An 18065-nucleotide genomic window follows, 5' to 3' on the forward strand; every position below is an offset into this window, starting at 1 on the left:
GAGGAGGAGGAGGAGGAGGAGGAGGAGAAGAAGAAAGGAGGGGGCTTGAGCGCAGTGATGATGAAGTCAATAAATAAGGAAAGCAGAGGCGACTGGAGGCAGCCGGGGATGTTCCGCAGTTCACATGTGAGCGTCCCGACATGTGTTTGTGTGTACAGTGTGTGCTGTACAGTGGTGGTCCTGTAGAGAGCGGTAGATAGTTTTAATAAGTGGCCACACAGCCAGCAGAGCGCTCTGCTGCCGCCGCCGCCGCTGCTGCTGCTGCTGCTCTACTGTACTGTACATAAGCGGAGGGAGGGAGGGAGGAGCGAGCCGTGTAGTATTTCTTTTTTGGTGCTTTCCCTCCTGTCGTTGCAGCCCGTCCAAAGCGCTCCTGGAACGCAGCAAAAAAGGGGAAACAAACTCCTCATTTCCACGCTCAAGCTTTTGTAGGAAGGAGGTCGGGGAGGGAGCGAGATAATTTGACAGTACGAGGCGGAGGAGGAGGATCGGGGGCTCGGAGTGAGGGGACGGACGTGTAGCCGCTACAGTTGTGCAGAAACCCAGAGGAGACCCGCTGACTTTCTCCCGCTTCATTTCCGCCTAATGCCCTGATATCCAAGCCGAAGTGGAGTCCGGGACCGTGTGGGGAGTAACCGACGGTAAGTGTCGTTATTACGAGGCTGTGGCGGCCGTGAACGCAGCGTGGTGTGCAGACAGTGCATGCAGTTGTTTGGCGGTGCTAGCTTCAGTAGCCTGGGCTGGTTTGACAGATCAGAGCAACAGCCAAGGTACACACGGTGTTACAGTACAGCAGGCAGGGTCTAACCGTGTTGATCTGCAGCCATTCCACCACAATTGTTCATGTTTCCCTTTCCCCTTTCCCCTTTATGACTGCTGGCTATAACTGCATGGCGCTAATGGTGCATTTTTGTAGTGCTTGTACTATGTGCTGCACGCACACTCACACGCACATACACACACACACAGAGGCCCAAACTTGGATTTATGCCTGCTGCACTCTGGAGCGCGCATGGTCCAATAACGCATGCACACAAACAGAGGCAGATAGGCTGATCGATAGAGCTGACTAGCTGTAATACACCCATGATAGTCCTATAGGGGGCCTTTCAGTTCACTCACTTGACCCTAATTTGCCTCTTCTCCTTGAGAAAGCTGTACAAGTGAGTTTTCACTGCACACTGACACAGGTATTTCAGTCATATTAGTAGGGCTGCAAATATGAATGTTTTCATGATGTAATTAATAAGTAAATTTAGAAGTTGTTTGGTCCATAAAGTATAAGAAAATGGCGAAAAATGTTGTTAAATGTCTTGTGTTGCCTACAATCCAAAGATATTCAGTTTACTGTTGTAGAGGGATGTAGAAACCAGACAACATGTACATCTAAGAGACTGGACTTTTTACTTCTTTAAAAAACTCTCAAACTGCTCTAAATATTAGCAATATTCTTGTCTATATAATAGAGCAGTTTATCCAGATGAAATTCACCATATGTCAGCTTGCATTTGTTTATGTTTCTTGGGCTGGCATACATCTTTCTAACCCAAATGTAGTAAAATTGGGTCATTAAAATTCATATTAATCATGCATTTTTCGAAATATAGTTCCTCATTATGTATAACAGCAATGTGATGCATAGAGGCTGGCATTTAGAGTTAATTAGTTCCATTTTTTTGCTTTATGGTTATATGGATGATCACTGTCTGTGCATGGTCCTATAATGCATGCACACAAACAGAGGCAGACAAACTGATCGATCGAGTTTTCTGGCTATAATACACCTGTAACAGTCCTATAGGGGGCCTTTCAGTTCGCTCACTTGACCCTAATTTGCTTCTTTTCCTTAAGAAGACTGTAGAAGTGAGTTTTAAATGCATACTGCCACAATTATTTCAATAGTATTAGTAAGGCTGCAACTAATGAATATTCTCATCATAGATTATCGTGTCAGTCTTTATTCAATAAGTTGTTTGTTTCATAAAATGTCATAAAATGTTGATTAGTGTTTCCCAAACCTCAAGTTGAAGTCCTAAAATGTTGTTTGTCCACAATCTAAAGATATTCAGTTTACTGACACAGGACTGAAAATATTCACATTTAAGAAGCTCAAATCTGAGAATTTTGACTTTTTTTCTTCTAAAAATCACTCAAACTGCTCTAAATATTAGCCGTATTATTGTGTTCATTATAGAGCCGTTTATCCATATGGAATTCACCACCTGTCAGCTTACGTTTGCTTATGTTTCTTGTACTGGCACACATCTCAAAATCAGTTAAATTAGTTCATTAAAATTCATATAAATCATGCATCTCTAGAAATGTAGTTCCTCATTGTTCATAACGTTCCAGGCTGGCATTTGTATAGGGAGCATTAGGGGACCTATAGGGAGCATTTCAGTTCACTCACTTGACCCTAATCTGCTTCTTCTCCTGGAGGTGTTTCAGCAGAAGTTAATGCATACTGGCACAAATATTTCAATAACTTTTGCAGGGCTGCAACTGCAAGATCCATTTTGTTATTGATTAATGTGTCAGTGATTAATCGATTAGTTGTTTGGTCTGTGAAATGTTAGCAAATGGTGAGAAATGTCAAGATCAAATTGTTAAATTTCTTGTTTTGTCCACAACCCAGACATATTCAGTTTGTCATAAAAGAGTAAAGAAACCAGAAAATCTTACATTTAAGGAGCAGGAATGAAAGAATTTCTTTTTTTTTTTCTAAAACAAAATTGCTCAAATTGATTAGTTAGTTTTCTAAATAGTTGGCAATCAGTTAATTGTTGCAGCTCTAAATTTGAACCATATTCTGTTTTGTTTATAACAGAGCTAATAATCCAAATGATACTCACCTAATGTCACCTTACATTAGCTTATTTTTCTAACATACACTTTTCTAACCTAAATTCAGTAAGAATGGTTCTTTAAACTTCATATTAATCATGCCTTTCTTGAAACATAGTTCATCATTGTGTATAATGAGCCATGTGATGCTCACAGGCTGGCATTTAGAGTTAATTAGCTCCATTTTTTTGGTTCATGGTTACATATTACTGACAGCGGTCCTGATGATCAGCACACAGTCCAATAATGCCTGCACACTGACAGAGGCAGATAGACTGATCGATAGAGCTGACCAGCTATAATACACCCATGACAGTCCTGCAGGGACCCTTTCAGATCACTCACTTGACCATAATGTGCTTCTTCTGCTTGAGGTGTTGCAGAGTTTTCAATGCTTACTGACACAATTATTTGCAATATTCTAGTGAGCTATTGATCCAAATGAAATTCAGCGTAAGTCAACTTGGATTTGGGTCGGCATACATCCCCCCCCCAAGTCCATGAAGATTTGGTAATTAGCATTCTTGTAATTCATGCATATCTGGAAATTCAGCTGCAACAGTTCATCTATTAGTTGTCAACTATGAAATTAATTGCCAGTGTGAATATTTTCTGATTTCTTCACTCCTCTACAACAGTAAACGGAGTTTCTTTGTGCTGCAGACAAAATAAGACATTTGATGACATTACTGCAGGCTTTGGGAAACAGTGATCCACATTTCATCATTTAATGACATTGTATAGACCAAACATCTAATTGATTTATTGAGAAAATAACCAATAGATTAATGAACAATACAAATAATTGTTAGTTGAAGCCCTAAATATAGTTCCTCATTGTGTATAATGATTCATGTGATGCTCGCAGGCTGGCCTTTAGAGTTAATTAGTCCCATTTTTGCTTCATGGTTACATATTACTGACAGCAGTCAAGATGATGAAGAGAGGAGAGGAAGAGAGACTCTAGTGAGGAGCAATGGGCATTTCATTAAAACTGGCAGTGGTGGGTATTAGGTTACCACAGACACTGTGACTCCAAAAGAATTGGTCTGTTTTTGATAAACATGTCCAGTACAACTCAGTACAATGGAGTGCCCGGGAAGTTGCCTTGAGATGAATGCGCTGATTGTGAAGGAACTAAAATGCTTAATGTTGCCAAGACATGCTTTAATAACACAACCTGATGTCCCCTTGTCCCGACTGACTGCTGACAGGCGGCAATGACACTTAATCGTTCACTCAGTTCTCCTGAAAATAATTTCAGTGCATGACTGAGCCGAGACGATCATTAATACAATATAATGGCGACAGTTTGTTTAGTGTGTTTGCAGCTGTTTGTGTATGTGAGGCCTTCATCACCACATTACAGTGCTGTAATAATTAAATCACTCAACATAACCACTCTGCTCAGAGTCTTTTCAGGGTCTCGATTCCTCCGTCGCATTCATTTTCACAGTCCTATCTTGCACTGCACTGATAGAAAGTGACAGTCTAAAAGCTGTATGCTTTCGCCGTTGAATCCATCAAGCTGGCAACAGAAGCATTTCCTCTGGCAGCTTATTTTGAAAGGCAGAGTGTATATAGATCAACATGGTAACCAAGGGAAATTGTAAGTAATTTAGTCTCCTAGATGTCTAAATTATTAGACTTTAGATGTCTGTACAAACTTTTAAAAGGTTGTAGTCCCATTTGCAGTATGAATACAGTAAATCAGGCATTTTAGCCTTTCTCAATGCAACATCTGATAGAAATTAAAGTAGAAAACAACAGAGGAGGTTCTTTTTTACATAAGGATATAGGCTTCTTGGTTCCTTCAGAAGTACTTAATATCTTGGCACACTTTTAAAAGGGTTGTAGTCTCATTTTACAGTATGAACAGTAAATCAGCCACAAATATCTCTTTACACAGCCTTTTCAATGTGACATATGGTAGCAATTAAACTAGAAACAACAGATGAAGGTGTTCTTTTTTACAGAAGGACGTAAGCCTTTTTGTTCCTCTTCAAGTGCTAAGTGTCTCTGCACACTAAAAAGGTTGCAGTCTCATTTTACAGTATGAATACAACAAATCAGATGCAAACATCTCTTTTTACACCCTTTCTCAATGTGACATGTGATGGAAATTAAACTAGAAAACAGCAGAGGAAGTTATTTTCCTCATAAGGGTATAGGCTTCTTGATTCTTCAAAAAGTATTTAATGTTTTTGCAAACTTTTTAAAGGTTGTTGTCTCATTTTATAGCATGGATACAGTGCGTCAGGTGTAAAACATCTTTCTAATAGCCTTTTTCAATGTGTCATTTTATAGAAATTAAACTGGAAACAACAGAAGTTTTTTTTTTTTACTTAAGGATATAGGCTTCCTCCAAAAGTCCTCAAGTTCAAAGACTTCTGGAGGATTGCATGCACCATTATTAATGAATCATGTGTCTGGCATTATTATGGAATTGTATGTGGCGCTAAACCACTGTACAGTCTTGGGATTTTGTACCCCCCCGCCCCCCCCGAAAAAAAAAAAAAAGATAAAACAAAGCTAATTTATGTTAGATCAGCTGGTACGGCCCCAAGATGCCCACTGTTCATTAATCATTAGCCATCCATTTAAATCGCAGTGTTCTCTCCCTGGGTTGATTATTAGCCATGGACAAATCCACCATTCAAGTATAAAGATTTTCACTAAGGACATAATTTTAAATAGACCAAGAAAGAGGGCAAAAAATCAGAGAAATCAAAGCTGCTCATATCTGAAACAAATACATAAACTTAAAGAAACATTAAGCCGATGTTTTCTCACACATTAGCACTTAATTTTCCCCCTTTCTCCCTTATTGTATTTAGTGTTTTTTCATGCGTAGATAGAGAGGAAATACTGGCTCTGCTCCCACTGAGTGATGTAACACTGTTGTATATGATGGGTGTAGCCCCATGTGACCTGGTCTATATTCTCTCTTCTCTTCTCTTCTCTTCTCTTCTCTTCTCTTCTCTTCTCTTCTCTTCTCTTCTCTTCTCTTCTCTTCTCTTCTCTTCCTGTTGGCTGGATGGGGCTCCTTTAGGGGGCCGGCGGTGACCTTCTTCAGTCTCTCCCAGCAGCGAGCACCCCAGTGGGCCTCTCTTTTTGTGACCCTGTTTCTGTCTGTCTTTCTTCCTGGCCTCCTCGCTCCTTTTCCTTCTCCTCACACTCCCCCCTCGACCCCCTCCGCCTCTCCTGCCGGTCTCTCCGTCTACTCCCATCCCCTCCTGTTCCCCATGGCGGGGCAGCAGTGCTTAATGCGTAGAAACATAGAGTGTTCACTTATATAACCTTGCATGTGCAGCTGATGTCCTGGTCTGTATCTGCTGTATTATGATGTCAGAGCTGTCTAGAGAGGCAGAGGGCATGCTGGGTAGGCCAATATGTCAAGAGCTATTCCTGAACTGAGTGTAGTGAGCAGGGTGATCCTAGGATTTGCCTCCCATTTCCTCCCTTTTTGTCATTCAGGATGTTTTTGGAAGTTGAATGGAGGCTTATGGAGACACAGTTGATTAGGTGTTTGTTTTGTTCGTCAGCTTTAATGAAACATGTGAGAATGATGCATCCTAGTAAAAGGAATGTCCTCTGCATGGCAGTAATTGTCCTCAGGGAGCAGCTACATTGTTTGCCCATATGTCAAGCTGAGTACTTCAAGAATTCCTAGCCCTAATTTAGATTTTTCTGGTGTTTTTAAACCTCAGGGGATGTTTTAAAGGGATAGTTTGGATTATTTCAAGTGGGGTTGTATGAGGTTCTTATTGATAGTCAGAGAGGGGCACCAGTACAGAAGCTAAGCAATGAACTCCTGTGGATAGATCAGCAGCAAAATGTATTTTAGTCCCTTCGAAAATATCATTTTATGTGTACACTATATTTAGAATATTTTCTTTGCTGTACTTTGCAGAAAGACAACCTTTTCTGAAGGCAAACTGCTGTTTTGTAAGCTAAATATGGCTCTTTCCAAACCAACCAAACTCCATAGGTGAAATCAGTCATTTTACCTCACAGAACACAGGGATTGCTAGTCTTCTGCTGCCTCGAATGGTTGGTTGATTTCTGTTATTGTGTGACTTTGGTGTTTTAAAATGCTAGTTTGGATTTATCAAACTCAGACAATAACAACAACAAACAAGCAGTGGTAGACCAGCAACTCCTGTGTTCTGTGAGGTAAAATTACTGATTTCACCTATGGAGTTTGGTTGGTTTGAAGAGAGCAATATCTGTCTTTTCCCACCAGAAAGGTCTGGCTGATGGCAAGGTAAAGCAGTGAAAATTTTCTGAATATAGTGTACACTTAAATTGATATCAATTTCTTTTAGGTGTAAGCTTGTATAAACTAGCTAAAATATGTTTTGCAGAGAGGGGCACCAGCACAGAAGTTAAGCAACAAAAGGTATTTTAGCAATTTCGCTGCTTTAATTTGCCAGCCAAGTATAGTGTTTGGTTGTTTTGAAGAGAGCGGCATTAGGCTCACATAACGTGGTTTCCTTGATAGCAAGGTAGAGTGTTTTGTTGCTGATCCTGTCCACAGCAGTTCGCTGCTTAGCTTCTGCGCTAGAGCCCCTCTCTGCTTCTCCAAACTTGGGTGTGCTGACTGGCATCTACTGTTGGTAACACAATAACTGATAAATTAAATTGAACTCAGTTTAACCGCAGGTCACCAAATGTGACGTATGTGTAACTGATTAGCAGAGGTTAGCATTATGTGTGACTTGTTTTGATCTTGCCATTTCCTCCATAAATGCATATCCGAGACTACAATAGGAGGACATGCCTGTTATTCTCTTGCCTTTACTTTCTGTCTGACCTCAGATGACTGTTGCTCATCCTATAGAAACAGGGCCCCAAGGCGCTTTACCACGTTGTCTGTGTTGACTAATTAGATTATAGCACCCATATGCCATGGACTTGTAGGTTGGTTCATAGGATCTATTCAGCCTGGGTGAATGCAGCCAACCACAAAATGTCATCTGATCATCACGGGGTTCTGCGCTGAAACTGGGCTAATAGATTTTGTGGCAGTGTACAGTATAGCATGTGTTTACCAACATTAATGTATTTAGATGCTTGTTGTAAACAAAGCCGCATTTTTATCAAAGAGCACTTGTATATAAATATTTGATTCAGTTTATTTTCATTTGAGCGAATAAATCGGCCTCTTTATGCATGAAAAGATCGCTCAGATGACAAACATTTGGCATCTTTGTCTGTGCGCCTATACATCATTATGCATACTTATTAATAGAATCCAAGCACAAATTAAATCATGACATCCTGCTGATTTAGGTTAGCTGGTCACTGCCATCTGCTTCTTACAAACCTCCCCTTGTTCCAACAAATACAGCTCCTCGTGTCAAATAACAAGAACATTTTAGCACAGAAGCAGGCGTGGTGTACAGTAATTTTGCACGTCACCTTTGTAGTAATCAATACCAATATCAGTAAAATTCCAGGATGCTCAATACCCAACTTGATACCACGGTAAAAAACAAAAACAATAATAAAGTTAAGCCATTGTTGTTTTTCTTAGCCACCTGAAATAAAAACTCCTCTGAGCTTATGGGACAAAAGACCGAGAGAGATATTTATCACACCTGCCGTAAGATGCTGTCAGGGGAGCGTGTTGCCATGTCTGGAAAGTGCAACAAAAGTGATTTTTGCTGCCGAACCTTGAACATATGTTCAGTGCAAGCAGTGCAAGCAGTAGTTTAAATTCATTATTTTTTGTTGCTCTTCGTTTTCCTGACCTAGTTTCACAGGTGTTACACTGAATTTGGTGACCTGTCACATTAAAACTGGAATGTATTGTATAGCTCATCAAAATAAATAAATGTTTTGAATAGTTCAGCAGTTAATAGTTAGCTTAAATCAATGGATAAATGAGTAAAAATAGCTAAAAGTAATGGACAAATAGTCCATTAGTCCATCCAGCTTCTGCCACAAAGTAGAACGCAGAGTTAACCAAACCAGTCTAAACAATGAATCAATAAAGTTTATGAAACAAATATTGTACATATACTACTATATCAACTTATATATTATTTAAAGTTACATAATGGCCTATTGAAACCAATTCAAATGAACACATGAGGAGCATGAGTTAATTTAACATGGCTGTCAGGGTCCATTTGACAGAGAAGGTTGTTACTGTAGAAGAAGTAGTTATAACAGCCTCATTCACCCCTGACACTTGTAATTCCACACTGTCTGGAATGAAAAGTCACGGCCCTCATGAAAACCTACATGTTTCTATTCTGAGGGCCAACTGTTAGAACCAGAGGTCTGTATTTTGGTCTTGTAATTATGCAGCATTTTGTAGCAAAAGTACAGTAGGTGTTTGACATGTGCAGTGGCCTTAACTCCAATCCCAATTAAAAAAAAAAAAAAAAGATCAAGAGGTGGAGTTTTGTAGAGGCTTGCCAAACCATCAGGTGTTGGAAGAAGTCCATTTAAATTTCCTCAAACATGACAGATTACGAAACAGGGAGCTATAAAACTCCAGCCTTCCGTTTGCGTAGACAGCCATTAATCCAGCTCCTAGTTCAAAGGTATTGGAGAGGCATTCAAGTGGTGGGCGCTTTGTAAAATATGTTTAAGATCGTCTCATACCTTTGTTTACCAAAAAATTAAATCCCAGTAAAGTTTTATTTGCAACAGCATCAAGGAAAGCCCATTAAACTCTCTCTGATGGGATTTTAAAAAAGGTCAAACTATTCTATTTCTCATGGCTTTTTTTCCTACAGTAATGAAATGTTGACCTATATATACAGCACATGTTAGAAGAGCAGAGTAGCCAGCCATAGTGGGACTTGGGTCTCGTCCAAAAGTTCTAATTGTAGGGTTTTATAAGCATCTCTTAGCTTGGAGTTACTCATTACCACAGCAGATAATATGTTGAAGGGTGGAAAGTTTCCAAGTGGAAGCAGTATAGCATTTGTTCTTCTTATCACATGCATTTTTACACCATTGTCTTCAGCTTTAATGTTTCCTTTACGTTCGTGGTAAAACGATTTGTGTACTGTGTCTACACAGAGTCTAGCGAAGATGCCATATTGTATATGTATTAGTGTACATATATAATATACAGCAGGTCTATTCTGTAGGAGGGCTGATTTGAAAAAAAGTAAAAAGTTTAGGCAGTGTTTAAATTTCTAATGTCTGTAAAGTTAGGAATTTAAATGTGTAAAATTTTATTTATTTATTTTTTCTCACTTTTGTTTGTTTTCCCAGTTGGTAAAGAAACATTATGTACAAACACAGGGAAAAACAAAGCAGCAATCTCAGTTCAGAGGTAGCTAGTTGTTTTAATTAACACACTGTCACATTTAACATCTTTTTTCTTTCAGTTTTACTCTAAAGTTCCTCTGCTTACAAGTTAAAACTTGTGTGAAATAAAAGTAAACTAAAAAACTGTGCTTAACAACAGGCATATCCAAATGGGGTAATTAGCCTATTAATAAAACAATGTAAACATCCATGAACTTGGAATGCTAGCAGGTTATTTAAAGCAACTACAAGGAGTTTTTAACTAGTTATGAAATAGTCTCAATTTAATACTGATGTTTCTATACTGTCTATTTATATAGTTTAGTAATTCTTAATGTCTGCCACTGGGTTGGAGTCTGTGGAATCAGATGAAACAAGCCTGTTTACATTGTCCCAGGCAAAGTTAATTCATCTATTTGTTCGAATTGTCTGTGCTTCATGACTTTAAGTTTCACGTGGCTAGAATTGTTGAAATACCACTCACACTAAGAAACAGACATTTCATTCAGCATTTTGTATCTTATTAATTACTAATGATTGGTTCATGATTGATTGGTGTCGCGTTCAACTGTCCACAAACTTTACAGTCCTAATTCGGCTGAAACAACCAGTGAGGAGACGTCTTTAGCCCTTTGGCTGTGGAAACACAATTTTCACTGTTTTCAGACATTTTATAGACCAAGCAGTTAATCAGTTAATTGAGAAATTAATCTGTAGATGAATGAATAATGTAAACAGTCATTAGTTAAAGCTATTGTACATATGCATAAACATATCTGTTTTAATTAAACATGTACATACAACAAGTAATTTAATGTCTGCTAAAGCAAATGGTTATCAATTATTTTACTACTTTTTTTTTGCAGCTCTCTTCTGTAGTGCCAACATTAAACTGACTCATATTCACACACATTAATTCCTCTCGGGAACTCTGATTATAAACTGATTATCTTCTGCCCCAGGGGCACAGATACTGAAATTGTTATTGCCCGTTTAATCTCAAATCCACAGGAAGGGAATCCCTCCGTACGCCACAGCGCCTCAGTGTTTATGACGCAGTAGAAGAAAGTAGCCACTTGATTGTCTTGGGAACTGGTTGTTTAATATGTCTGCAAATGTTTAGTGACTTAATTTCTATCCCACTGAATAAATTGAGACAGCTCTCACAGAGCGTGAGCGAGAGAAAGCGGTTCAGTGCCAGCAAATGTGGGATGGACTCCTCCTCGTAAAGTGCTCCGCTTCACCCTGGCAAAAATAAACCTCGCCGGCCTCACTGCCAAGTATTCCCGTTGATGAAAAGCCAGTTGTGAGTGGCCCCAGTTGTACCCGGGCAGAGCCAAGCTGACTGGTGCTAATAAGTGAGAAGAGCGGCAGTGTAAAAACACAGCCTCGCTACTCTCTCTGGCCAATAAAGGCCATTTTATAAATTATTATTTCCCCTGGTGATCTGGAAGCTGTTAAAGCAGAGGCTGGCTGAACTGGCCACAGAGAAACTGAGAGCACCAGAGAGGAACAATGGGTCAATGGTACAAAGGGATGAAAAAGACAAGGGGGAGCCTCTGGTAACCATCTACATGGAAACCTCAGCAGAAACAAACTGAAAAAAAACAAAACAACAACAAGTAAGAATAAACCGAAACGGAACCTACTCAGAGAATACAAAAGGGAGGGTGGACAAAAAACCACAACAGTGAGGAAAAAAAGCCACAAACATGGCTGGCATCTGAAGTCATGTGTCTGTGAGTGTGTTTGTGTGTGAGGGTGGGGGGTGGGGGTGGGGGTATGTGTTAACAGTATCTCGAAGACAGCAGGACCCCCAGTGGTCTGTGTGAGGACCAGTGCAGAACGCACTGATAATCTCTTGTCGTGTTCACCATGGCAGCATGCTTATCAGTGGTGGAGCTTCACACAGGCCTCTCAATGCAACACAAACCAGCCCCGACATCACACTGAAAGGTTAGCCTCATTCTTCTCAGCTAATGAGCTCTGAATTGCCAGTGAGGACACAGTCATTACTCTGTGTGCCAGATATTGCAGCAGGAAACGGCACGGAATTTCCTTTATGGCAGAGAGGACAGAGGATACACATTACCTTTTATTGTTACTGAGAGATATATATAGGTGGATAGATGGGTATCTGTTGACGTGGCCTCATTTTTAAAGAATGTAAATAACTTAGATTGTGTTTGATTGCACATGTGGTAAATTAGAGCTGAGGTGACACATTAAGTCATAGACACGTATTATTCAACAGCATTTCTCTTGGATTAATGCCAAACATTTGCAGGTTCTAGCATCTCAAATGTCGACATTTTCTGCTTCTCCCTGTTTTATATCATTGTGCATTGAGTATCTTTGGGTTGGCTGCACAAATTAATCTGCTATATATGAAAATGTCACCTTTAAGGCTGCAGCTTATGATTATGTCACCCTGTTGATGAATTTCTCAATTGATGAATTAGTTCTTTGGTTGATAAAAAGTCTTTTTTTGTCAACAATCCAAAGAGATTCAGTTTACTGTCATAGAGGAGTAAAGTAACCAGAAAATAAACAATGACTCAAACCGTTTAATCAGTTCTTAAAGTAGTTGGTGATTAATTTGACAACTAATCATTTAATTGTGGCAGCTCTAGTTACCTTTGCTTCTGGGAACTTGTGATAGATATTTTTCATTGTTAATTCATTAGGCCTAATATTGATCAGTTTACCAGAATTAAAACCACCAACTCGATATACTAGTCTGCGGACAGTATGACCTTTGACCTGCTATTGTAACTGTAGTACACTGTCACATGTCACACTTCTTAGCTCCATAATTACAAAAGCCAAATGCCACAAAGGCAGTGATTTTGACTCTATATTTTAGTGACAGAATTTAATTTTGTCAGGCTATCTATACTATATTTATCTTATAGTATTAATTGTAAATGTCATCACTGAGTAATATTTTGCATCTGATCATTGTGAATGGTCTTACTTTGCAATAGTCCCTGGTATGCTGTGTGCTAACCCATTTAGCTCATGGCTGCTTACAAACTATGCACACTTTAAACTGTTTCAATCATTCCTCCATTATTTTACACTATCATTACTGTCAAGTAGACCAAACACAACAATTAGGAAAACATCTTCATCAATTTGACAACATGTGCAGCATTTAAAAAAAGAGGTGAAAATACTTACACAGTGTTTCCTCTACATCCGCCACTCCTAAATCCTAGCCGCCACTCCTTCAAATTTCTTTTTTTTATTTTTTTTTTTATTGTTGACGCAAATACACCACCGCCGCATCTCTCCACCTTCAAAACAGACTCCTGTCGGGCACTTGCGAGCACAAAGGTAAACTGCAGATAACTATCTTGCTCAGTATGGAAATATACTTGTGCGTGCTCATTTACATGATGCTAGCGTTGTTTGGGGGGCGCGGTCATCAAGCACGTCAAGCACCTAGGTGACAGGGCAGAGTCAGAGGAGCGAATTCCCGAATTACAAATAAACAATAAAGCAGCGAATTACCGGCCGGAGAAGAGGTAGACGTAAGTTATTAGTTTGAGATAACTTGACATAGATTTTACAAGTTAAACAGACGTTCACAATATGTTGATGACCAGCTAACGTTACGTAACTTATCGGTTGTTTAAGTTAATTTAGCCCGGTGCCAACTCAGTGTCGCTAATGTGAGTAAACTAATTGATAGTATTAGGCTAACGTGAATATCTACACACCATTATGTAACAACTGACTGCATTTTTCAGATGAGTTTATTGAAATATTTCTCTAAGAAGAGAAACGGAACGCCTGCCCCCGCTGCTGAAAAAGATCCTAGAGGAAACACTGCTTACATCAAAACTAAAGATGCAAGTTGCTATTTTCTTGGCTGATTCCAATTTTTTAAAAGTCTGACTTGCTGATTATGATTTTCTGTCTAAATGACAGAATAGACAAACATTTTGTAACTTTTCTTTAATAGAAAATTTAATTAGATATTTCTAATAAAACACTGACTGCAAGATTTGAAAGTAAGGGTGCATCACACACTACAGGCCATGATTCAGATTATGTAGCAGAGAGATGCACAGCGTCATGTAATCTCATGGGGAAGCAGATGTAAACAAACTGGAGGCTGATGTGGTGGTAACTTGCTAAAGCAATTCTTTGCAGTGAGAAATAACAAAAGCAGAAGTTTAACAAGTCTGGATGAGAAAATATTTGGGGGGACGTGGCTAACACAGGCTGTCTGTGAGATTTTCACTGCCAGATTTAAAATATGTCAACAGTAATGTGCTAGCTAATGTTAGCCTCAAGGACTAGAAAGTTTATAGTTGCTTGACAGCATCGTCAACTGATGAGTGCATTCTTCTTTACGCTTGTTGCTCTTCATCCTGTCCATTGACCCCCTTAACGGTGAAGAAATGCTAGCATGTGTGTGTGGCTGTGATGTTATGGTCTGTGTTGCTGTTTGCACGGCATGAAGCATCGTTTGGTGCATTTAAATTTGATTAACACAGAATCAGATATGTGACGCTGACCGGCTGGTCACGGTTTATGGCTGGTCAAGCTGAAAACTGGCTGATTCTGGTCACTTGCCCGTCGATCGGTGCATCTCTAAACCAAAACAAATCCACAAACAGCCTGCAAATGCATGAAACAAAACTGAAGTATTTTGAGAAAACATTAAAACTAAACGGTGCTGAATAGCTTTGACACACTTCTTCTTGTTGCTTCTTGTTGCCACGGTTTGTGACTCATGATGAAGTTGGTCCATGTATGATCTGTTTATGTTTGTGTTGTGAGTTTCTGATGTCTGCTACTGTGCTGTAAGTGGCCGATACACGCACCTTGCAAGATCTTGCAGATCAAAAAAGAATTATATCAGTAGTGTAATTTTAGTGATTTGTGAGGAGATTGAGGGTTTATGACAGATAATAACCTTTACTATCCAGTCACCGCATATAGCCTGCATAATATTCATATAGGCATTATTAGACCAGAAATATTCTGAGGTATAAGCTACAGAAGGCCAAGCATTGTAATGATAAAGTATAAAATTAGTTAACTGCTTCACAATCTCTTCATGTACCCCCTGTCGACTGCAGAATTCCTCCTTTGGGTACAAGTACCCCTGCTTTGGAATTACTTTTCTACAGTATCGCTATAAAATCAGTGTGTCTTAATAAGGTATATCTATACTGGTAATATATATTAGAATTAGGCATTAAAAAAGTCAATTAAGTTTAGGGATTGTACTTTCAAGCCTTATTAAGGTCTTAATATGTTCAGTTATGGCCGGTCTCTTCTTTCGAGCTGTTATTGCACACAGCTCTCTCATTAATTTATAGCGAGCTGCTTCCTCAGTTGGCGAATGCCCTAGATTTTGGTCACATGTCTGGTTTTCTCAGTGGTCGAGTCACAACCCTGTCTGAGTGTCTGTGTGTAAGATATTCCCCTGGCTGAAGAATTAGACTTTGGTTTATGTTATGACTGTCTGTGAGGTTAAAGGTCACTCCAGAGTTTAGTTGTGTTTCTTTGAAGTGTGACTGACACTGACCCTCTCTCTCCGCTGGGCGTCTGCCCACCAAGAGGAAACTTTTCTTTTTCTTACATCACATCCAAATGTTTCTGAAACTCAAATCATCTTTACTCCAATAGCTTTTTTCCTTCCTGCGATTATTTTGAGTGCATCGCTTTGGAGAGAACGTGAAGGCACTTGTTGAGTCACATCGGTGCGTTGCTTCCTGTATTTTGACGGTTGCTGTGTGAATAATATCAAATAATTGAGTAATAAAAATGGCGGAAATTGTCTGCCAGTATATTACGGCTGCAGGTAGGCGCGCGGTGTGTTGTATGGAGGACCATGTTGGTAACAGGAAACACAAGTGAGTCACCTTTTCAACAGTTTGTTAGATAACAAAGCTGCTTGTGATAAATCTCCCTTCTATTGATTATTATCTCAAGTTCTTACACACTCATACGTTGGCACGCTTGGCATTTTAGACTTTGCCGGTTTTCTTGTGTTTTATGACTCAAAAAAGATGATCATTGTGAGTCATTTTGAATATTTAAAGGACCAGTAAGTAAGATTTAGTGGTATGTAGCAATGCGCTTGCAGATTGTAAACACCTTTTGCCAGCCTGCCCTTCCAAATGTGTTGGAGAAACTGGTGGCCACTAAATGGAGGCCTCCATTGAACAAAGTTCCTACATGTTTTCCGAGGTCAAGTTCAAGCACTTTTCAAACATTTATTTATATACAATACCAGTCAAAGGTTTGGACACACTCCTCATTCAATGTTTTTTTCTTTATGCTTTATAAGAAATGGTTCAGATTATGCCTACAGTGTACAAATCTGTTACTGAAGTGGTTACTTTGAAGAATCTAAAATATCAAAAATCATTTGCACACTTGCACACTGTGTAGGAGAAGACCATGGATCACTAAAAATTAAAAAGGCTCTTGCACACTGTCCTCTGCACTTGCATTCAAAGATGAAATAGCATTGATGTTATTAAATCTGTGATTGCGAGTGCAGAAGACTGTGTGAGAGTCTTACATTTTAGATTCTTGAAAAGCAAAAACTTATTTGGCCTATGTACATTTATTGCTACATAATTGTGTAGTAAGCAAAATAATTATATATTACATACTTTTGACGTCTTTCTTAATCTACAATGTAGAACAATGATAAAAATAAAGCAAATAAAGTCACATTGTCAGTGTTTTACAGAAAAGTGTAAAATTAAAGTCCAACACAGTAAAATTTCATGTTTTTAGTGAAAATTTCCAAAATGTCTATAAAGTGTAGCCAACTCAGTTAGCTGCTAGTTGGCTAGATATGCACAGCTCTAACATCTGCTATTTAGATGCAGGAAGATGCTAACAATATTGTTAAAAACTGTGAAAATGATTAACTGTGTCTTTTAAATATAATGTTAGCTGTTACATTACATACTCCATATATTAAGGTGCCATCACTGACATACAGTACTAGCACTGCCTTATTGTATCATCCTCAGTCCTATTTAGCCTTTGAATTTGCAAACTTCAAGTTTTTTTTCAATCGAAAAGAGCAAAAAAAAAAAAATAATAAAATAAAAAAATTATAAAAGCAATGCAATTACAATTTCAAACAGTTTCAAGCACTTCACCCAAAATCCAAGCATTTTTCAGACCTTGAAAACACATCCATACAGACCCTGATTGAAGAGGATCTGTGTCTTCTCTAGATATAAACGGCTCATTCTAAGGTAACAAAAACACAATGAATATTATTTTTATGTGATTATACTTTAATAAAAGCATCCTTTTGTATATTATACTTGATTTCTGCCAGAAAATCCATGCAAATCTTATTCACTGGATCTTGAATTTAATGTTTTAGCATAGGTAATTTGTACTTGTGGCTTTTTTGGACAGAATTTATAGCGATCCCTCAGAGGCACGGTTCACCTGTAAAATCTGGCTAAAAAAGGGCAAAGTGACCTTTTTTTAATCCGAAGCAACTCTGTAAGCTTCACATGCTGATGCTCGCTCTTCATATGGATTTAACCTTTTAAACCTTTTTATTACAAACTCATGCTGTGCAGCCAAGCCCAGCCCAGATGTGAGGATTTCATGCTTTTCTTCATCATATTGGATAGTAAACTGAATATCTTTAGGGTTTGGACTGTTGGGCAAATAAGCAAAACAAGCATTTTAAAAATATTCTATGAACAAATTTATCAAAAAGGGAAAACTCAGTGTTAGCGGGTTAATTAATTGAAAGTGCCACTGTTTGTTTGTGTTAGTTTATGGTTTACTCTGTAAGTATTATTGACAAAAATACACGTAATTCAGATGTCAGACATTGTAAAACCAGGCGATCATTTGAATTCTTGCTTAGGAGCAATATTTGAATGTGTTCAGGGTAAGATTTATGTGAAAAGTGTGCACTTGATTGTTAAAAAGAA

The 18065-nt window shown here is 38.7% G+C and overlaps 1 long non-coding RNA gene across 1 annotated transcript in view; it reads left to right on the forward strand.

The window, feature by feature from the left end:
* The first annotated feature begins 248 nt into the window (after positions 1 to 248).
* The window catches only part of LOC146312375 (uncharacterized), a 91024-nt gene continuing 73207 nt past the window's right edge, over positions 249 to 18065 (forward strand). Inside the window, exon 1 of the long non-coding RNA XR_014772241.1 lies at positions 249 to 641. This is a non-coding gene — a long non-coding RNA (uncharacterized LOC146312375). The remainder of the gene's footprint in view (positions 642 to 18065) is intronic.

This window comes from Lutjanus erythropterus, chromosome 17, assembly GCF_056507025.1.
Source record: "Lutjanus erythropterus isolate fLutEry1 chromosome 17, fLutEry1.hap2, whole genome shotgun sequence".
Taxonomy (NCBI): domain Eukaryota; kingdom Metazoa; phylum Chordata; class Actinopteri; order Lutjaniformes; family Lutjanidae; genus Lutjanus; species Lutjanus erythropterus.